General features: G+C 47.0%; 20 non-coding genes and 2 pseudogenes across 20 annotated transcripts; 1 reads left to right on the forward strand and 21 right to left on the reverse strand.

The window, feature by feature from the left end:
- Positions 1-1,351: 1,351 nt before the first annotated feature.
- On the reverse strand, positions 1,352-1,467 carry LOC144392530 (U5 spliceosomal RNA). Its single transcript, XR_013455913.1, has one exon. It is a non-coding gene; the product is annotated as a U5 spliceosomal RNA (small nuclear RNA).
- A 442-nt stretch (positions 1,468-1,909) lies between these two features.
- Positions 1,910-2,073, reverse strand: LOC144392481 (U1 spliceosomal RNA). The gene has a single exon (XR_013455868.1). It is a non-coding gene; the product is annotated as a U1 spliceosomal RNA (small nuclear RNA).
- Positions 2,074-2,349: 276 nt separating this feature from the next.
- LOC144392467 (U2 spliceosomal RNA) lies at positions 2,350-2,540 on the reverse strand. The gene has a single exon (XR_013455855.1). It is a non-coding gene; the product is annotated as a U2 spliceosomal RNA (small nuclear RNA).
- A 602-nt stretch (positions 2,541-3,142) lies between these two features.
- On the reverse strand, positions 3,143-3,257 carry LOC144392078 (U5 spliceosomal RNA). Its single transcript, XR_013455465.1, has one exon. It is a non-coding gene; the product is annotated as a U5 spliceosomal RNA (small nuclear RNA).
- Positions 3,258-3,699: 442 nt separating this feature from the next.
- Positions 3,700-3,863, reverse strand: LOC144392493 (U1 spliceosomal RNA). The gene has a single exon (XR_013455880.1). It is a non-coding gene; the product is annotated as a U1 spliceosomal RNA (small nuclear RNA).
- Positions 3,864-4,126: 263 nt separating this feature from the next.
- LOC144392309 (U2 spliceosomal RNA) lies at positions 4,127-4,317 on the reverse strand. Its single transcript, XR_013455695.1, has one exon. It is a non-coding gene; the product is annotated as a U2 spliceosomal RNA (small nuclear RNA).
- Positions 4,318-4,919: 602 nt separating this feature from the next.
- LOC120830009 (U5 spliceosomal RNA) lies at positions 4,920-5,034 on the reverse strand. The gene has a single exon (XR_005713782.1). It is a non-coding gene; the product is annotated as a U5 spliceosomal RNA (small nuclear RNA).
- Positions 5,035-5,468: 434 nt separating this feature from the next.
- On the reverse strand, positions 5,469-5,632 carry LOC120829953 (U1 spliceosomal RNA). Its single transcript, XR_005713734.1, has one exon. It is a non-coding gene; the product is annotated as a U1 spliceosomal RNA (small nuclear RNA).
- Positions 5,633-5,908: 276 nt separating this feature from the next.
- LOC120829959 (U2 spliceosomal RNA) lies at positions 5,909-6,099 on the reverse strand. Its single transcript, XR_005713740.2, has one exon. It is a non-coding gene; the product is annotated as a U2 spliceosomal RNA (small nuclear RNA).
- A 2,166-nt stretch (positions 6,100-8,265) lies between these two features.
- LOC120829964 (U2 spliceosomal RNA) lies at positions 8,266-8,363 on the forward strand (annotated as a pseudogene).
- A 2,805-nt stretch (positions 8,364-11,168) lies between these two features.
- LOC144392531 (U5 spliceosomal RNA) lies at positions 11,169-11,284 on the reverse strand. Its single transcript, XR_013455914.1, has one exon. It is a non-coding gene; the product is annotated as a U5 spliceosomal RNA (small nuclear RNA).
- A 442-nt stretch (positions 11,285-11,726) lies between these two features.
- On the reverse strand, positions 11,727-11,890 carry LOC144392516 (U1 spliceosomal RNA). Its single transcript, XR_013455903.1, has one exon. It is a non-coding gene; the product is annotated as a U1 spliceosomal RNA (small nuclear RNA).
- Positions 11,891-12,166: 276 nt separating this feature from the next.
- On the reverse strand, positions 12,167-12,357 carry LOC144392473 (U2 spliceosomal RNA). Its single transcript, XR_013455860.1, has one exon. It is a non-coding gene; the product is annotated as a U2 spliceosomal RNA (small nuclear RNA).
- A 602-nt stretch (positions 12,358-12,959) lies between these two features.
- Positions 12,960-13,074, reverse strand: LOC144392549 (U5 spliceosomal RNA). Its single transcript, XR_013455932.1, has one exon. It is a non-coding gene; the product is annotated as a U5 spliceosomal RNA (small nuclear RNA).
- Positions 13,075-13,516: 442 nt separating this feature from the next.
- On the reverse strand, positions 13,517-13,680 carry LOC144392525 (U1 spliceosomal RNA). The gene has a single exon (XR_013455911.1). It is a non-coding gene; the product is annotated as a U1 spliceosomal RNA (small nuclear RNA).
- A 276-nt stretch (positions 13,681-13,956) lies between these two features.
- Positions 13,957-14,147, reverse strand: LOC144392372 (U2 spliceosomal RNA). The gene has a single exon (XR_013455759.1). It is a non-coding gene; the product is annotated as a U2 spliceosomal RNA (small nuclear RNA).
- A 602-nt stretch (positions 14,148-14,749) lies between these two features.
- On the reverse strand, positions 14,750-14,864 carry LOC144392550 (U5 spliceosomal RNA). The gene has a single exon (XR_013455933.1). It is a non-coding gene; the product is annotated as a U5 spliceosomal RNA (small nuclear RNA).
- Positions 14,865-15,306: 442 nt separating this feature from the next.
- LOC144392534 (U1 spliceosomal RNA) lies at positions 15,307-15,470 on the reverse strand. Its single transcript, XR_013455918.1, has one exon. It is a non-coding gene; the product is annotated as a U1 spliceosomal RNA (small nuclear RNA).
- A 276-nt stretch (positions 15,471-15,746) lies between these two features.
- On the reverse strand, positions 15,747-15,937 carry LOC144392474 (U2 spliceosomal RNA). Its single transcript, XR_013455861.1, has one exon. It is a non-coding gene; the product is annotated as a U2 spliceosomal RNA (small nuclear RNA).
- A 602-nt stretch (positions 15,938-16,539) lies between these two features.
- On the reverse strand, positions 16,540-16,654 carry LOC144392551 (U5 spliceosomal RNA). The gene has a single exon (XR_013455934.1). It is a non-coding gene; the product is annotated as a U5 spliceosomal RNA (small nuclear RNA).
- Positions 16,655-17,150: 496 nt separating this feature from the next.
- On the reverse strand, positions 17,151-17,265 carry LOC144392532 (U5 spliceosomal RNA). Its single transcript, XR_013455915.1, has one exon. It is a non-coding gene; the product is annotated as a U5 spliceosomal RNA (small nuclear RNA).
- Positions 17,266-17,848: 583 nt separating this feature from the next.
- On the reverse strand, positions 17,849-18,058 carry LOC144392526 (U2 spliceosomal RNA; annotated as a pseudogene).
- Positions 18,059-20,068: the final 2,010 nt, after the last annotated feature.

Raw genomic sequence — 20,068 nt, forward strand, 5'->3', positions numbered from 1 at the left:
AGAACCTTAAATTGTCTCCGCCCTGACCAGATGCCGAAGCTGTCCCTCAGGTATCTCACCGCCGACTCCACCTTCCCATACCTCGACAACCAGGATATGACCGTCTCGTCCCCCACGTATGGGTTGTACATGTGGACCGTCACAATCTTCAAGTTCCTCTTGCAAAGAGCCTCCACCCGAAACTTTGAAAAGGGCTCTTCTTCCGCCTTTTCCCTCGCTGTCTCCATCACCCTCTCATACACTGCTTGGCTGTGTAGAGTCAGGTCAAAACCACCTCCTGCTGCATTCCACTGCAGGCAGTATACGTGGGCGGGGTCAATCTTTAGTGCTCCCACCACGACCGTGCGCACGAACCATTCCCTCTTCCCATGCTTCTCATCTTCTTTTACCTTACAAGTAAATCGCACCGAGTTCCTAAGTCCTGCAGACATGATAGCCTGTGTGCGGACAGGACTCCAACAGCTTTATCCGCCAAGCTCCATACACCGCACAGCTTTAGCAGCAACCACTACACTTTATCTTAGCCAAAAGGCCGAGAAGCGATAACACCTAACTGTTTGTTTGCAGACCCAACGTACCAGCACATATCTCAATTGTCGCGGTGCGGTTCTTTCAACTGGGCGTAGCAGTCGCTTGCTACTTAACAACCCACTCCCCACGCTGCCCCCGTCCTCAAAAAAGCTAAAATCATTGATTTGTTTACAAGCAAAAGTGTAAACTCCTGCTGAAATCTGGTTGATTTCACTGTTGTTTCAGACACTAGAGACTCCAGTGATGATTAATCACTGTAAAGTCCTGCTGAAAATCTTGTTGATTTCACAATGGATTCAGACAGGGATTTGAGACTTGCTGCAAGGCTCCACTAGTGACTCCAGTGATGATTCATCTCTGCAAAGTCCTGCTGAAAATCTTGTTGATTTCACAATGGATTCAGACAGGGATTTGAGACTTGCTGCAAGGCTCCACTAGTGACTCCAGTGATGATTCATCTCTGCAAAGTCCTGCTGAAAATCTTGTTGATTTCACAATGGATTCAGACAGAGATTTGAGACTTGCTGCAAGGCTCCACTAGTGACTCCAGTGATGATTCCTGCTGAAAATCTTGTTGATTTCACAATGAATTCAGACAGTGATTTGCTGATTTGAGACGTGCTCCACCGGAGACTCCAGTAAAGTGACCATTAATCCCTGTAAAATCCTGCTGAAATCTGGTTGATTTCACTTTGGATTCAGACAGTGATTTGAGACTTGCTGCACTAGTGACCCCAGTGATAAGTAAACGCAACTTTGTTTGTGCTCCATTGTCAGGAGCCTCTGTCCAACTACTTTTCTTTTCACACAAGTACATGAGCCTCAGCCAATTGGCAGAGCCTGCCAAAAATATGGTCAACTCATTGTTGTTCCTCTCCACGGAAGTCTTTAGTAAAAGGCGAAAGACTTATGCGTATTGAAGAGAAACCAAAGTCAGTTGCGGAATCAGGTGGCAGGCAGCCTTATATCCCAGTCGCAACAGTGATCCCTCTTGTGGTTGGGACTGGTTGAGCTGCGGTTGTCCAATGCCAAACCCATTCCCCAGCACCAGCCATCAAAAACTCATTGATTTGTTTACAAGCAAAAGTGTAAAGTCCTGCTGAAATGTGCTTGATTTCACTTTGGATTCAGACAGTGATTTGCTGATTTGAGACGTGCTCCACTGGAGACTCCAGCGCAGTGATGATTAATGCTGAAATCTGGTTGATTTCACTTTGGATTCAGACAGTGATTTGCTGATTGTAGACTCCCTCCACCGGAGACTCCAGTGCAGTGGTGATTAATCCGTGTAAAATCCTGCTGAAATGTGGTTGATTTCACTAGGGATTCAGACAGTGATGATTAAACGGGACACCTGGTTTTTCTTTGACTTCAATATCAGGGGAGAGCGCGAACGCAGTCCCCCACTACCACAAATTATGCAGTCGAGATTCCCACATTTGGGGAATTCGCAGTGGTCAGCACAGTCGCAGTGCAATGACTGAGCCTCGCCCTGGGTGAACCACCTTCTTGATCATGGTATCTCCCCTGCCAGGTAAGTATGAGTTGGTGGTGACAGAGGCAGGGACGGTATTCCCAGTCACAGCATTTGTGGTGACGGTTCGCAGATGGCACCGTCCTCACAGATCGGTGAAGTTAAAATCAGTGATTTGAGACTTGCATAACAAAGGCACTATTGATGAGTAAGCATAAGTCACTTGCCAAAAGCCTAAGTCTTAAAAACTATGTGGAGGTGAGACTTGTTTTACTCAAAGCAGAAATCATTTCCAACACCACACCACTGATTCAGGTTACCATTTCTTTTATTTTCCACAATTTAAAGGGTGCACCGTTCCCGGAGGTGCTGCAATACCGGGTTGATGCTTGGAGTGAACGGAGCAAGCCCCTTTTTCATCTCCCAGAGCTAAAAATCGGCTTAATATGTAGTCCTCGTATAGAGGACATATCAGATATTAAACTGATAAGAACAGATACTACACTTGATCTTAGCCAAAAGGCCGAGAAGCGATAACACCAAACTGTTTGTTTGCAGACCCAACGTACCAGCACATATCTCAATTGTCGCGGTGCGGTTCTTTCAACTGGGCGTAGCAGTCGCTTGCTACTTAACAACCCACTCCCCACGCTGCCCCCGTCCTCAAAAAAGCTAAAATCATTGATTTGTTTACAAGCAAAAGTGTAAACTCCTGCTGAAATCTGGTTGATTTCACTGTTGTTTCAGACACTAGAGACTCCAGTGATGATTAATCACTGTAAAGTCCTGCTGAAAATCTTGTTGATTTCACAATGGATTCAGACAGAGATTTGAGACTTGCTGCAAGGCTCCACTAGTGACTCCAGTGATGATTCCTGCTGAAAATCTTGTTGATTTCACAATGAATTCAGACAGTGATTTGCTGATTTGAGACGTGCTCCACCGGAGACTCCAGTAAAGTGACCATTAATCCCTGTAAAATCCTGCTGAAATCTGGTTGATTTCACTTTGGATTCAGACAGTGATTTGAGACTTGCTGCACTAGTGACTCCAGTGATAAGTAAACACAACTTTGTTTGTGCTCCATTGTCAGGAGCCTCTGTCCAACTACTTTTCTTTTCACACAAGTACATGAGGCTCAGCCAATTGGCAGAGCCTGCCAAAAATATGGTCAACTCATTGTTGTTCCTCTCCACGGAAGTCTTTAGTAAAAGGCGAAAGACTTACGCGTATTGAAGAGAAACCAAAGTCAGTTGCGGAATCAGGTGGCAGGCAGCCTTATATCCCAGTCGCAACAGTGATCCCTCTTGTGGTTGGGACTGGTTGAGCTGCGGTTGTCCAATGCCAAACCCATTCCCCAGCACCAGCCATCAAAAACTCATTGATTTGTTTACAAGCAAAAGTGTAAAGTCCTGCTGAAATGTGCTTGATTTCACTTTGGATTCAGACAGTGATTTGCTGATTTGAGACGTGCTCCACTGGAGACTCCAGCGCAGTGATGATTAATGCTGAAATCTGGTTGATTTCACTTTGGATTCAGACAGTGATTTGCTGATTGTAGACTCCCTCCACCGGAGACTCCAGTGCAGTGGTGATTAATCCGTGTAAAATCCTGCTGAAATGTGGTTGATTTCACTAGGGATTCAGACAGTGATGAATAAACGGGACACCTGGTTTTTCTTTGACTTCAATATCAGGGGAGAGCGCGAACGCAGTCCCCCACTACCACAAATTATGCAGTCGAGATTCCCACATTTGGGGAATTCGCAGTGGTCAGCACAGTCGCAGTGCAATGACTGAGCCTCGCCCTGGGTGAACCACCTTCTTGATCATGGTATCTCCCCTGCCAGGTAAGTATGAGTTGGTGGTGACAGAGGCAGGGACGGTATTCCCAGTCACAGCATTTGTGGTGACGGTTCGCAGATGGCACCGTCCTCACAGATCGGTGAAGTTAAAATCAGTGATTTGAGACTTGCAAAACAAAGGCACTATTGATGAGTAAGCCAAAAGCCGCAGTCTTAAAAACTATGTGGAGGTGAGACTTGTTTTACTCAAAGCAGAAATCATTTCCAACACCACACCACTGATTCAGGTTACCATTTCTTTTATTTTCCACAATTTAAAGGGTGCACCGTTCCCGGAGGTGCTGCAATACCGGGTCGATGCTTGGAGTGAACGGAGCAAGCCCCTTTTTCATCTCCCAGAGCTAAAAATCGGCTTAATATGTAGTCCTCGTATAGAGGACATATCAGATATTAAACTGATAAGAACAGATACTACACTTGATCTTAGCCAAAAGGCCGAGAAGCGATAACACCAAACTGTTTGTTTGCAGACCCAACGTACCAGCACATATCTCAATTGTCGCGGTGCGGTTCTTTCAACTGGGCGTAGCAGTCGCTTGCTACTTAACAACCCACTCCCCATGCTGCCCCCGTCCTCAAAAAAGCTAAAATCATTGATTTGTTTACAAGCAAAAGTGTAAACTCCTGCTGAAATCTGGTTGATTTCACTGTTGTTTCAGACACTAGAGACTCCAGTGATGATTAATCACTGTAAAGTCCTGCTGAAAATCTTGTTGATTTCACAATGGATTCAGACAGAGATTTGAGACTTGCTGCAAGGCTCCACTAGTGACTCCAGTGATGATTCCTGCTGAAAATCTTGTTGATTTCACAATGAATTCAGACAGTGATTTGCTGATTTGAGACGTGCTCCACCGGAGACTCCAGTAAAGTGACCATTAATCCCTGTAAAATCCTGCTGAAATCTGGTTGATTTCACTTTGGATTCAGACAGTGATTTGAGACTTGCTGCACTAGTGACTCCAGTGATAAGTAAACACAACTTTGTTTGTGCTCCATTGTCAGGAGCCTCTGTCCAACTACTTTTCTTTTCACACAAGTACATGAGGCTCAGCCAATTGGCAGAGCCTGCCAAAAATATGGTCAACTCATTGTTGTTCCTCTCCACGGAAGTCTTTAGTAAAAGGCGAAAGACTTATGCGTATTGAAGAGAAACCAAAGTCAGTTGCGGAATCAGGTGGCAGGCAGCCTTATATCCCAGTCGCAACAGTGATCCCTCTTGTGGTTGGGACTGGTTGAGCTGCGGTTGTCCAATGCCAAACCCATTCCCCAGCACCAGCCATCAAAAACTCATTGATTTGTTTACAAGCAAAAGTGTAAAGTCCTGCTGAAATGTGCTTGATTTCACTTTGGATTCAGACAGTGATTTGCTGATTTGAGACGTGCTCCACTGGAGACTCCAGCGCAGTGATGATTAATGCTGAAATGTGCTTGATCTCACTTTGGATTCAGACAGTGATTGTAGACTCCCTCCACTGGAGACTCCAGTGCAGTGGTGATTAATCCGTGTAAAATCCTGCTGAAATGTGGTTGATTTCACTAGGGATTCAGACAGTGATGATTAAACGGGACACCTGGTTTTTCTTTGACTTCAATATCAGGGGAGAGCGCGAACGCAGTCCCCCACTACCACAAATTATGCAGTCGAGATTCCCACATTTGGGGAATTCGCAGTGGTCAGCACAGTCGCAGTGCAATGACTGAGCCTCGCCCTGGGTGAACCACCTTCTTGATCATGGTATCTCCCCTGCCAGGTAAGTATGAGTTGGTGGTGACAGAGGCAGGGACGGTATTCCCAGTCACAGCATTTGTGGTGACGGTTCGCAGATGGCACCGTCCTCACAGATCGGTGAAGTTAAAATCAGTGATTTGAGACTTGCAAAACAAAGGCACTATTGATGAGTAAGCATAAGTCACTTGCCAAAAGCCTCAGTCTTAAAAACTATGTGGAGGTGAGACTTGTTTTACTCAAAGCAGAAATCATTTCCAACACCACACCACTGATTCAGGTTACCATTTCTTTTATTTTCCACAATTTAAAGGGTGCACCGTTCCCGGAGGTGCTGCAATACCGGGTCGATGCTTGGAGTGAACGGAGCAAGCCCCTTTTTCATCTCCCAGAGCTAAAAATCGGCTTAATATGTAGTCCTCGTATAGAGGACATATCAGATATTAAACTGATAAGAACAGATTTTTTTTTCTTTTTTTTTTTATTTGTGAAAAAGATCTTTGCACAATACAAACTCATATCTGTGGTTATTTCTCTTCACAATACATCAACAAACCAAACACAAATGCATACAAACTCATATCTGTAGTTCGGTCTTCTACCAATACATAAACAAACCAAAAACCAAAACCAAATGACAACTTTCAGGGATGAGGTCAGTCTACCTAGTCCCAAGGAACCCCCCTTAACCCAAGTCCTCCCTTCCACCTCTCCAAGGCGGCATGCTTCCCCCACTTCCTGATGTCCATCTTTATTCTCCCCTTCAACTCCAGCTCGATCCTCTTCACCACCCCCTCCACGCTAACTTCCTTGTTGTTCACCAGGTCTTGCCTCGCCCGCCACAGGCCCCTCTTGACAAGGCTTACAATTAGCCATGTGAGGACCATTGTCCTTCCCAAGCTCACCCCTCTTTTCACCACACTCCAAGTTAAATGGAACCCCGGGACCAGCTGTACTAGCCACTTATTTGCTCTTTTCCACCCCTCGCTTGCAAAAGTACAGTCCCACATTACATGTCTAATGGTCTCATCCAATCCTCGGGCACACGGGGGCTCTGGTCAAACCATGCCGATAAAGCAGCTCTCGTACCGGCAGGCACCCGTGGAGACATAACCAGTTGAGGTCCTTGAGCCCATTGTCAAGGCCCCGCGGTTGGATCCCCCACCAAAACTCTGCTGGTGTCCCGACCACTGCAGGTGCTACCACTCCCTTCCTGGCGACTTGGTAAAGTGCCCTGTGGATCAATAACACGCCTGTTCCCGAGGCCTCAGGGTGTGCCCGCAGCCACCTTGCTGCCACTGGTACCATGTGCTGCTCATGTTTTGGCTATCCTTTCCTTTGAGGAAGTGGGTTAAATGGGAGAACCGGCGGCCAAAAGGGGAGGTTATGCCACCACACTACAGGCAGATGATGGGCTGGGCTAAAAGGCACAAGGAATGCGGGGGAGGTGACCTAGGCCTGGATCATTGGGAACTGTACAAGGCAATAGTTGCAAAACAGGGACCTGTGAGAGTTTGCGGGGTGGGCAGGGAGGAGTGGCTGTTTGCGCAGCACAAGGAACTGCCAAACAGACTAAAGGACATCAACTGGCTATGTCTACATAAGAGGATGCCTGTGAGGGACACTTTATATAGGCATGGCCTGTCAAGGCTGCGCTCCTGCCCACGATTAGGTTGTGGCAGAGACGAGGACTTATCTCATGTATTTTGGGGATGTGGGTTTGCAAGAACAATGTGGGGAGAGCTGGTTTTTTTTTTTCCTAAACTGGGGGGACTGTCTTATGAGATGCTGATGCTGGGGTTGGGTCTGAGGGGACGGGGAAGGGAGGGTTTTTTGTTGTGGTTGATTCTGTCAATAGGGAAGGCAGCACTGTGGGATGACAGAATGGCATTAATAAGAAGTAATGAGGTGAACAGGGTTGAAGGAGTGGTGGCGAAGGTGAGGGGGGAGGTGCGGCGGATGAAAAGGAGGGAGGAGGAGAGGCATGGGTACCATGCAGCCAAGGAGCGATGGAAGGGAGTGTTAGCTTAGGTAAGAGGGTGGGGAAGGGGGTTGCTATGGTATTGGGTGCATTGGTACAGTCTGTATGTTGTTTTTTTTTGATGAAAATGACAATGTAATGTAATATTGTGTGTTGGTGTGGAATGATTAATAAATTGTGTGAAAAGAAAATTAGTTGGACAGAGGCTCCTGACAATGGAGCACAAAGTTGTGTTTACTTATCACTGGAGTCCCTAGTCTCAAATCATTGTCTGAATCCAAAGTGAAATCAACCAGATTTCAGCAGGATTTTACAGGGATTAATCATCACTGCACTGGAGTCTCCAGTGGAGCACGTCTCAAATCAGCAAATCACTGTCTGAATTCATTGTGAAATCAACAAGATTTTCAGCAGGACTTTGCAGTGATTAATCATCACTGGAGTCTCTAGTGGAGCCTTGCAGCAAGTCTCAAATCACTGTCTGAAACAACAGTGAAATCAACCAGATTTCAGCAGGAGTTTACTCTTTTGCTTGTAAACAAATCAATGATTTTCGCGGACGGGGGCAGCGTGGGGAGTGGGTTGCTAAGTAGCAAGCGACTGCTACGCCCAGTTGAAAGAACCGCACCCCGACAATTGAGCAATGTGCTGGTACGTTGGGTCTGCAAATAAACAGTTAGGTGTTATCGCTTCTCGGCCTTTTGGCTAAGATCAAGTGTAGTAGCTGTTTTTGGCCACAAAAGCCAAGCGTTCGAGAACGGAACAATGGCTATGACACCCCACGAACAGCCGATCCCAAGGGTCGGGCTGAGATATACTTTAAGGTTTCGAGCTACGAAAGAAGACGACCAAGTCCTGTCGAGAGTTTTTTTTGGAAAACAAGTAATCATGGGACAGCTGCATTTGATGGTGCAGGATGTTCTGTGTATCCAGTGGAACCAGCAGGAAAAAGCCTTCGACGTTACCCTTGGGAGCGAGGACATCTACAGAAGGGTGTCTGAAATCTGCAGAAAGGATGCGAAGGTGAGCCCTCTTGCCTACTGTGAGGTCCTGAACCTCGACAGACCGAACTTCAGAACAGTGTCAGTCCATATGTACAACCCTTTTGTGACTGATGAAGCCTTAGTTTCATTCCTGGGCCGCTACGGGGAAGTAGCAACTGCAGCCCGGCATGTAAAGGATCCCCTCGGTTTTTGGAACACACACCACAAACATGTAGGGGCGTCTGTAACAGGTATTGGAAGACACTCGCCCTTTTCACAATATATCTCATACCCCTCACATTTATGGTCACCACTGAAAACAAGGCCATTCAATACCTCACAAATGTCCCCCCCCCCCCCCCCTTACCCTCAGTCCCCTGGTTGTTCGCTGTCGGCAAGACAACATCTTCCAGTTGGTCGTTGTTGGAAACATATTCCTGCTGTACCGGGCTTTGTGAAATGTCCTGGGGCGGCTCCCTCCGCGGAGTCCCCCCGGTTTTCTTAAATCCTGCACCACCTGGTGAGATCTCCACAGAAGCCTGTTGGCTCCTACCCTCCGACTCGGATCCTGGGGGTTCCCGGTTCTCCCCCATCGCACGGCCGTCCGCCAGCTTCTTCTTCCTCCTTCTTGACCTGTTCACCTGTGGTCCAGCCTCAGTTGCTTCTGCCGAAGACTCAGCCTGCTCACCCCTGGATGAACTGCTCCTCTTCCTGACCCCCAGGATTGTCTCTTTCCTGGTGTCCTCCTCCTCAGAGCTGATCACACAGTCTGCCCAGTACCCCACCAGTGGCAGAGAGTCTCCCAGGCTCACAACCACCTGTGTGTCCATCCGCTCCTCCGTTTCGTTTGCGCCGATGTGGTCAGTCGCAGCCTCGTCCCGTGCAGCAGCCCTTCCCTCCTCTCCAGAGAGCGACTGTAGTGCCTCCTCCAACGGGGTGAGGACAGAGACCTCCCCCTGTACTGCTACCTCTGCGTAGCTACGGGTTGTGGTTGGGCAGTCGCGGACAATGTGCCCCTCTCCTCCGCATCCATGGCACGTCTTTGGGGCCCCGCACGCGGCCACGCTGTGTCCCCTTCCACCACAGTTCCGGCATCGCCCTTCGGTGCAGTCCGTCGCCATGTGCCCAAAGCTGCGGCATTGCCTGCAGAAACTGGGCTGGCCGGAGTAAAAGAGGAAACCCCTGTCCTCACCAATGCTGAAGTAGGCTGGAGGATGCCGCAGCCCACCGCCTCCGCCAGGGTTGTCCTCTAGGAGAACCTTAAATTGTCTCCGCCCTGACCAGATGCCGAAGCTGTCCCTCAGGTATCTCACCGCCGACTCCACCTTCCCATACCTCGACAACCAGGATATGACCGTCTCGTCCCCCACGTATGGGTTGTACATGTGGACCGTCACAATCTTCAAGTTCCTCTTGCAAAGAGCCTCCACCCGAAACTTTGAAAAGGGCTCTTCTTCCGCCTTTTCCCTCGCTGTCTCCATCACCCTCTCATACACTGCTTGGCTGTGTAGAGTCAGGTCAAAACCACCTCCTGCTGCATTCCACTGCAGGCAGTATACGTGGGCGGGGTCAATCTTTAGTGCTCCCACCACGACCGTGCGCACGAACCATTCCCTCTTCCCATGCTTCTCATCTTCTTTTACCTTACAAGTAAATCGCACCGAGTTCCTAAGTCCTGCAGACATGATAGCCTGTGTGCGGACAGGACTCCAACAGCTTTATCCGCCAAGCTCCATACACCGCACAGCTTTAGCAGCAACCACTACACTTTATCTTAGCCAAAAGGCCGAGAAGCGATAACACCTAACTGTTTGTTTGCAGACCCAACGTACCAGCACATATCTCAATTGTCGCGGTGCGGTTCTTTCAACTGGGCGTAGCAGTCGCTTGCTACTTAACAACCCACTCCCCACGCTGCCCCCGTCCTCAAAAAAGCTAAAATCATTGATTTGTTTACAAGCAAAAGTGTAAACTCCTGCTGAAATCTGGTTGATTTCACTGTTGTTTCAGACACTAGAGACTCCAGTGATGATTAATCACTGTAAAGTCCTGCTGAAAATCTTGTTGATTTCACAATGGATTCAGACAGGGATTTGAGACTTGCTGCAAGGCTCCACTAGTGACTCCAGTGATGATTCATCTCTGCAAAGTCCTGCTGAAAATCTTGTTGATTTCACAATGGATTCAGACAGGGATTTGAGACTTGCTGCAAGGCTCCACTAGTGACTCCAGTGATGATTCATCTCTGCAAAGTCCTGCTGAAAATCTTGTTGATTTCACAATGGATTCAGACAGAGATTTGAGACTTGCTGCAAGGCTCCACTAGTGACTCCAGTGATGATTCCTGCTGAAAATCTTGTTGATTTCACAATGAATTCAGACAGTGATTTGCTGATTTGAGACGTGCTCCACCGGAGACTCCAGTAAAGTGACCATTAATCCCTGTAAAATCCTGCTGAAATCTGGTTGATTTCACTTTGGATTCAGACAGTGATTTGAGACTTGCTGCACTAGTGACCCCAGTGATAAGTAAACGCAACTTTGTTTGTGCTCCATTGTCAGGAGCCTCTGTCCAACTACTTTTCTTTTCACACAAGTACATGAGCCTCAGCCAATTGGCAGAGCCTGCCAAAAATATGGTCAACTCATTGTTGTTCCTCTCCACGGAAGTCTTTAGTAAAAGGCGAAAGACTTATGCGTATTGAAGAGAAACCAAAGTCAGTTGCGGAATCAGGTGGCAGGCAGCCTTATATCCCAGTCGCAACAGTGATCCCTCTTGTGGTTGGGACTGGTTGAGCTGCGGTTGTCCAATGCCAAACCCATTCCCCAGCACCAGCCATCAAAAACTCATTGATTTGTTTACAAGCAAAAGTGTAAAGTCCTGCTGAAATGTGCTTGATTTCACTTTGGATTCAGACAGTGATTTGCTGATTTGAGACGTGCTCCACTGGAGACTCCAGCGCAGTGATGATTAATGCTGAAATCTGGTTGATTTCACTTTGGATTCAGACAGTGATTTGCTGATTGTAGACTCCCTCCACCGGAGACTCCAGTGCAGTGGTGATTAATCCGTGTAAAATCCTGCTGAAATGTGGTTGATTTCACTAGGGATTCAGACAGTGATGATTAAACGGGACACCTGGTTTTTCTTTGACTTCAATATCAGGGGAGAGCGCGAACGCAGTCCCCCACTACCACAAATTATGCAGTCGAGATTCCCACATTTGGGGAATTCGCAGTGGTCAGCACAGTCGCAGTGCAATGACTGAGCCTCGCCCTGGGTGAACCACCTTCTTGATCATGGTATCTCCCCTGCCAGGTAAGTATGAGTTGGTGGTGACAGAGGCAGGGACGGTATTCCCAGTCACAGCATTTGTGGTGACGGTTCGCAGATGGCACCGTCCTCACAGATCGGTGAAGTTAAAATCAGTGATTTGAGACTTGCATAACAAAGGCACTATTGATGAGTAAGCATAAGTCACTTGCCAAAAGCCTCAGTCTTAAAAACTATGTGGAGGTGAGACTTGTTTTACTCAAAGCAGAAATCATTTCCAACACCACACCACTGATTCAGGTTACCATTTCTTTTATTTTCCACAATTTAAAGGGTGCACCGTTCCCGGAGGTGCTGCAATACCGGGTCGATGCTTGGAGTGAACGGAGCAAGCCCCTTTTTCATCTCCCAGAGCTAAAAATCGGCTTAATATGTAGTCCTCGTATAGAGGACATATCAAATATTAAACTGATAAGAACAGATACTACACTTGATCTTAGCCAAAAGGCCGAGAAGCGATAACACCAAACTGTTTGTTTGCAGACCCAACGTACCAGCACATATCTCAATTGTCGCGGTGCGGTTCTTTCAACTGGGCGTAGCAGTCGCTTGCTACTTAACAACCCACTCCCCACGCTGCCCCCGTCCTCAAAAAAGCTAAAATCATTGATTTGTTTACAAGCAAAAGTGTAAACTCCTGCTGAAATCTGGTTGATTTCACTGTTGTTTCAGACACTAGAGACTCCAGTGATGATTCATCTCTGCAAAGTCCTGCTGAAAATCTTGTTGATTTCACAATGGATTCAGACAGAGATTTGAGACTTGCTGCAAGGCTCCACTAGTGACTCGAGTAATGATTCCTGCTGAAAATCTTGTTGATTTCACAATGAATTCAGACAGTGATTTGCTGATTTGAGACGTGCTCCACCGGAGACTCCAGTAAAGTGACCATTAATCCCTGTAAAATCCTGCTGAAATCTGGTTGATTTCACTTTGGATTCAGACAGTGATTTGAGACTTGCTGCACTAGTGACTCCAGTGATAAGTAAACACAACTTTGTTTGTGCTCCATTGTCAGGAGCCTCTGTCCAACTACTTTTCTTTTCACACAAGTACATGAGGCTCAGCCAATTGGCAGAGCCTGCCAAAAATATGGTCAACTCATTGTTGTTCCTCTCCACGGAAGTCTTTAGTAAAAGGCGAAAGACTTATGCGTATTGAAGAGAAACCAAAGTCAGTTGCGGAATCAGGTGGCAGGCAGCCTTATATCCCAGTCGCAACAGTGATCCCTCTTGTGGTTGGGACTGGTTGAGCTGCGGTTGTCCAATGCCAAACCCATTCCCCAGCACCAGCCATCAAAAACTCATTGATTTGTTTACAAGCAAAAGTGTAAAGTCCTGCTGAAATGTGCTTGATTTCACTTTGGATTCAGACAGTGATTTGCTGATTTGAGACGTGCTCCACTGGAGACTCCAGCGCAGTGATGATTAATGCTGAAATCTGGTTGATTTCACTTTGGATTCAGACAGTGATTTGCTGATTGTAGACTCCCTCCACCGGAGACTCCAGTGCAGTGGTGATTAATCCGTGTAAAATCCTGCTGAAATGTGGTTGATTTCACTAGGGATTCAGACAGTGATGATTAAACGGGACACCTGGTTTTTCTTTGACTTCAATATCAGGGGAGAGCGCGAACGCAGTCCCCCACTACCACAAATTATGCAGTCGAGATTCCCACATTTGGGGAATTCGCAGTGGTCAGCACAGTCGCAGTGCAATGACTGAGCCTCGCCCTGGGTGAACCACCTTCTTGATCATGGTATCTCCCCTGCCAGGTAAGTATGAGTTGGTGGTGACAGAGGCAGGGACGGTATTCCCAGTCACAGCATTTGTGGTGACGGTTCGCAGATGGCACCGTCCTCACAGATCGGTGAAGTTAAAATCAGTGATTTGAGACTTGCAAAACAAAGGCACTATTGATGAGTAAGCATAAGTCACTTGCCAAAAGCCTCAGTCTTAAAAACTATGTGGAGGTGAGACTTGTTTTACTCAAAGCAGAAATCATTTCCAACACCACACCACTGATTCAGGTTACCCTTTCTTTTATTTTCCACAATTTAAAGGGTGCACCGTTCCCGGAGGTGCTGCAATACCGGGCCGATGCTTGGAGTGAACGGAGCAAGCCCCTTTTTCATCTCCCAGAGCTAAAAATCGGCTTAATATGTAGTCCTCGTATAGAGGACATATCAGATATTAAACTGATAAGAACAGATACTACACTTGATCTTAGCCAAAAGGCCGAGAAGCGATAACACCAAACTGTTTGTTTGCAGACCCAACGTACCAGCACATATCTCAATTGTCGCGGTGCGGTTCTTTCAACTGGGCGTAGCAGTCGCTTGCTACTTAACAACCCACTCCCCACGCTGCCCCCGTCCTCAAAAAAGCTAAAATCATTGATTTGTTTACAAGCAAAAGTGTAAACTCCTGCTGAAATCTGGTTGATTTCACTGTTGTTTCAGACACTAGAGACTCCAGTGATGATTAATCACTGTAAAGTCCTGCTGAAAATCTTGTTGATTTCACAATGGATTCAGACAGAGATTTGAGACTTGCTGCAAGGCTCCACTAGTGACTCCAGTGATGATTCCTGCTGAAAATCTTGTTGATTTCACAATGAATTCAGACAGTGATTTGCTGATTTGAGACGTGCTCCACCGGAGACTCCAGTAAAGTGACCATTAATCCCTGTAAAATCCTGCTGAAATCTGGTTGATTTCACTTTGGATTCAGACAGTGATTTGAGACTTGCTGCACTAGTGACTCCAGTGATAAGTAAACACAACTTTGTTTGTGCTCCATTGTCAGGAGCCTCTGTCCAACTACTTTTCTTTTCACACAAGTACATGAGGCTCAGCCAATTGGCAGAGCCTGCCAAAAATATGGTCAACTCATTGTTGTTCCTCTCCACGGAAGTCTTTAGTAAAAGGCGAAAGACTTATGCGTATTGAAGAGAAACCAAAGTCAGTTGCGGAATCAGGTGGCAGGCAGCCTTATATCCCAGTCGCAACAGTGATCCCTCTTGTGGTTGGGACTGGTTGAGCTGCGGTTGTCCAATGCCAAACCCATTCCCCAGCACCAGCCATCAAAAACTCATTGATTTGTTTACAAGCAAAAGTGTAAAGTCCTGCTGAAATGTGCTTGATTTCACTTTGGATTCAGACAGTGATTTGCTGATTTGAGACGTGCTCCACTGGAGACTCCAGCGCAGTGATGATTAATGCTGAAATCTGGTTGATTTCACTTTGGATTCAGACAGTGATTTGCTGATTGTAGACTCCCTCCACCGGAGACTCCAGTGCAGTGGTGATTAATCCGTGTAAAATCCTGCTGAAATGTGGTTGATTTCACTAGGGATTCAGACAGTGATGATTAAACGGGACACCTGGTTTTTCTTTGACTTCAATATCAGGGGAGAGCGCGAACGCAGTCCCCCACTACCACAAATTATGCAGTCGAGATTCCCACATTTGGGGAATTCGCAGTGGTCAGCACAGTCGCAGTGCAATGACTGAGCCTCGCCCTGGGTGAACCACCTTCTTGATCATGGTATCTCCCCTGCCAGGTAAGTATGAGTTGGTGGTGACAGAGGCAGGGACGGTATTCCCAGTCACAGCATTTGTGGTGACGGTTCGCAGATGGCACCGTCCTCACAGACCGGTGAAGTTAAAATCAGTGATTTGAGACTTGCAAAACAAAGGCACTATTGATGAGTAAGCATAAGTCACTTGCCAAAAGCCTCAGTCTTAAAAACTATGTGGAGGTGAGACTTGTTTTACTCAAAGCAGAAATCATTTCCAACACCACACCACTGATTCAGGTTACCATTTCTTTTATTTTCCACAATTTAAAGGGTGCACCGTTCCCGGAGGTGCTGCAATACCGGGTCGATGCTTGGAGTGAACGGAGCAAGCCCCTTTTTCATCTCCCAGAGCTAAAAATCGGCTTAATATGTAGTCCTCGTATAGAGGACATATCAGATATTAAACTGATAAGAACAGATACCACACTTGATCTTAGCCAAAAGGCCGAGAAGCGATAACACCAAACTGTTTGTTTGCAGACCCAACGTACCAGCACATATCTCAATTGTCGCGGTGCGGTTCTTTCAACTGGGCGTAGCAGTCGCTTGCTACTTAACAACCCACTCCCCATGCTGCCCCCGTCCTCAAAAAAGCTAAAATCATTGATTTGTTTACAAGCAAAAGTGTAAACTCCTGCTGAAATCTGGTTGATTTCACTGTTGTTTCAGACACTAGAGACTCCAGTGATGATTAATCACTGTAAAGTCCTGCTGAAAATCTTGTTGATTTCACAATGGATTCAGACAGAGATTTGAGACTTGCTGCAAGGCTCCACTAGTGACTCCAGTGATGATTCCTGCTGAAAATCTTGTTGATTTCACAATGAATTCAGACAGTGATTTGCTGATTTGAGACGTGCTCCACCGGAGACTCCAGTAAAGTGACCATTAATCCCTGTAAAATCCTGCTGAAATCTGGTTGATTTCACTTTGGATTCAGACAGTGATTTGAGACTTGCTGCACTAGTGACTCCAGTGATAAGTAAACACAACTTTGTTTGTGCTCCATTGTCAGGAGCCTCTGTCCAACTACTTTTCTTTTCACACAAGTACATGAGGCTCAGCCAATTGGCAGAGCCTGCCAAAAATATGGTCAACTCATTGTTGTTCCTCTCCACGGAAGTCTTTAGTAAAAGGCGAAAGACTTATGCGTATTGAAGAGAAACCAAAGTCAGTTGCGGAATCAGGTGGCAGGCAGCCTTATATCCCAGTCGCAACAGTGATCTTGTGGTTGGGACTGGTTGAGCTGCGGTTGTCCAATGCCAAACCCATTCCCCAGCACCAGCCATCAAAAACTCATTGATTTGTTTACAAGCAAAAGTGTAAAGTCCTGCTGAAATGTGCTTGATTTCACTTTGGATTCAGACACTAGAGACTCCAGTGATGATTAATCACTGTAAAGTCCTGCTGAAAATCTTGTTGATTTCACAATGGATTCAGACAGGGATTTGAGACTTGCTGCAAGGCTCCACTAGTGACTCCAGTGATGATTAATCACTGTAAAGTTCTGCTGAAAATCTTGTTGATTTCACAATGGATTCAGACAGAGATTTGAGACTTGCTGCAAGGCTCCACTAGTGACTCCAGTGATAAGTAAACACAACTTTGTTTGTGCTCCATTGTCAGGAGCCTCTGTCCAACTACTTTTCTTTTCACACAAGTACATGAGGCTCAGCCAATTGGCAGAGCCTGCCAAAAATATGGTCAACTCTTTGTTGTTCCTCTCCACGGAAGTCTTTAGTAAAAGGCGAAAGACTTATGCGTATTGAAGAGAAACCAAAGTCAGTTGCGGAATCAGGTGACAGGCAGCCTTATATCCCAGTCGCAACAGTGATCCCTCTTGTGGTTGGGACTGGTTGAGCTGCGGTTGTGCAATGCCAAACCCATTCCCCAGCACCAGCCATCAAAAACTCATTGATTTGTTTACAAGCAAAAGTGTAAAGTCCTGCTGAAATGTGCTTGATTTCACTTTGGATTCAGACAGTGATTTGCTGATTTGAGACGTGCTCCACTGGAGACTCCAGCGCAGTGATGATTAATGCTGAAATCTGGTTGATTTCACTTTGGATTCAGACAGTGATTTGCTGATTGTAGACTCCCTCTACAAGAGGCAGGGACGGTATTCCCAGTCACAGCATTTGTGGTGACGGTTCGCAGATGGCACCGTCCTCACAGATCGGTGAAGTTAAAATCAGTGATTTGAGACTTGCAAAACAAAGGCACTATTGATGAGTAAGCATAAGTCACTTGCCAAAAGCCTCAGTCTTAAAAACTATGTGGAGGTGAGACTTGTTTTACTCAAAGCAGAAATCATTTCCAACACCACACCACTGATTCAGGTTACCATTTCTTTTATTTTCCACAATTTAAAGGGTGCACCGTTCCCGGAGGTGCTGCAATACCGGGTCGATGCTTGGAGTGAACGGAGCAAGCCCCTTTTTCATCTCCCAGAGCTAAAAATCGGCTTAATATGTAGTCCTCGTATAGAGGACATATCAGATATTAAACTGATAAGAACAGATTTTTTTTTTTTTTTTTTTTTTTTTTTTATTACACATTCCACACCAACACACAATATTACATTACATTGTCATTTTCATCAACACAAAAAAACAACAACATACAGACTGTACCAATGCACCCAATACCATAGCAACCCCCTTCCCCACCCTCTTACCTAAGCTAACACTCCCTTCCATCGCTCCTTGGCTGCATGGTACCCATGCCTCTCCTCCTCCCTCCTTTTCATCCGCCGCACCTCCCCCCTCACCTTCGCCACCACTCCTTCAACCCTGTTCACCTCATTACTTCTTATTAATGCCATTCTGTCATCCCACAGTGCTGCCTTCCCTATTGACAGAATCAACCACAACAAAAAACCCTCCCATCCCCGTCCCCTCAGACCCACCCCCAGCATCAGCATCTCATAAGACAGTCCCCCCAGTTTAGGAAAAAAAAACCCCAGCTCTCCCCACATTGTTCTTGCAAACCCACATCCCCAAAATACATGAGATAAGTCCTCGTCTCTGCCACAACCTAATCGTGGGCAGGAGCGCAGCCTTGACAGGCCATGCCTATATAAAGTGTCCCTCACAGGCATCCTCTTATGTAGACATAGCCAGTTGATGTCCTTTAGTCTGTTTGGCAGTTCCTTGTGCTGCGCAAACAGCCACTCCTCCCTGCCCACCCCGCAAACTCTCACAGGTCCCTGTTTTGCAACTATTGCCTTGTATAGTTCCCGATGATCCAGGCCTAGGTCACCTTCCCCGCATTCCTTGTGCCTTTTAGCCCAGCCCATCATCTGCCTGTAGTGTGGTGGCATAACCTCCCCTTTTGGCCGCCCGTTCTCCCATTTAACCCACTTCCTCAAAGGAAAGGATAGCCAAAACATGAGCAGCACATGGTACCAGTGCCCACTAGGGAACTTCACCCCGTTGCAGCAAAAGGAAAAGAAAAGAACATCTAACTTAAGTGGCACATCAGGCACTCCCCTTCCCCCCTCTGGTACCCCTTGTCTCATCCAGCCCCTCCTCACATACTCGTATCCCCCCCACACAAAGGAGAAAACATCCCGCACTAATCTTCTCCTATACTCCGGTGGCAGGGGGAAAACGTACGCCAGGTAAATCATTGACGGCAAAATGTCCGCTTTCACCACCAAAACCCTCCCAGTTAAAGACAAACGTCGGGCCTTCCACAGTCCTATTCGTGACCTTAGTGCTGCCAGGCGCCTCCTCCAGTTCAGCGGCCCACTCTCGCTGTCTTCAAAATCCACCCCCAGTATTCTCATTGGACCCTCGCACTCCGACAATCCAAACAGCCCTCCTCCCCTCCCCTTCCAAGGTCCAAAATATTTAACCTTGGATTTTCCGACATTGACCCTGGCCCCGGATACTTTTGAAAAGGACCCCAAGACGTCCAAAGCACGGAGCAAGGAGCCCTTCGTTGTTAAAAAGAGCGTCATGTCATCCGCGTACTGGGATATCCTCAAATCCCTCTCTCCACCCCCTGGAAGGCGCAATCCCTTCACGCCTGCGTCCGCCCGAATAGCTGCAGCTAGCGGTTCAATATATATAACAAAAAGCAGTGGCGAGAGTGGACATCCTTGCCTCACTCCCGTCTGCTGTGACACCAAAACCCCCATATGCCCATTCACAACCACCCTACTCCCAACCCCCGTGTACATGATCCCTAACCACCTCCGAAAAATTGGTCCAAAACCCATCCTCTCTAACACAGCTGCCAAAAAACCTTGGTTCACCCTATCAAACGCCTTTTCCATGTCCAACCCCACCAGCATCAGAGGGACCCCACGTTCCTCCACCCAGTGAATGCAATCCCTCACCAGCCCTAAATTCCATTGGATGCGTCTCCCCTCCACCCCACACGTCTGATCCTCATTTACCACATGAGGTAGAGCAGATCGGAGTCGTCCGGCCAACACTCTAGCGATGATCTTATAATCAGCACAGAGAAGAGTTATCGGCCTGAAATTACCCAAGTCTTCTTTTTCCCCTTTCTTATGTAGCAAGGTCAACACCCCCTCCCTCATTGTCCTCCCCAACAGCCCCCGTTCCAGCACTGCACC

The sequence above is a fragment of the Gasterosteus aculeatus genome, unplaced genomic scaffold (assembly GCF_964276395.1).
Source record: "Gasterosteus aculeatus unplaced genomic scaffold, fGasAcu3.hap1.1 HAP1_SCAFFOLD_23, whole genome shotgun sequence".
NCBI classification, from domain to species: domain Eukaryota; kingdom Metazoa; phylum Chordata; class Actinopteri; order Perciformes; family Gasterosteidae; genus Gasterosteus; species Gasterosteus aculeatus.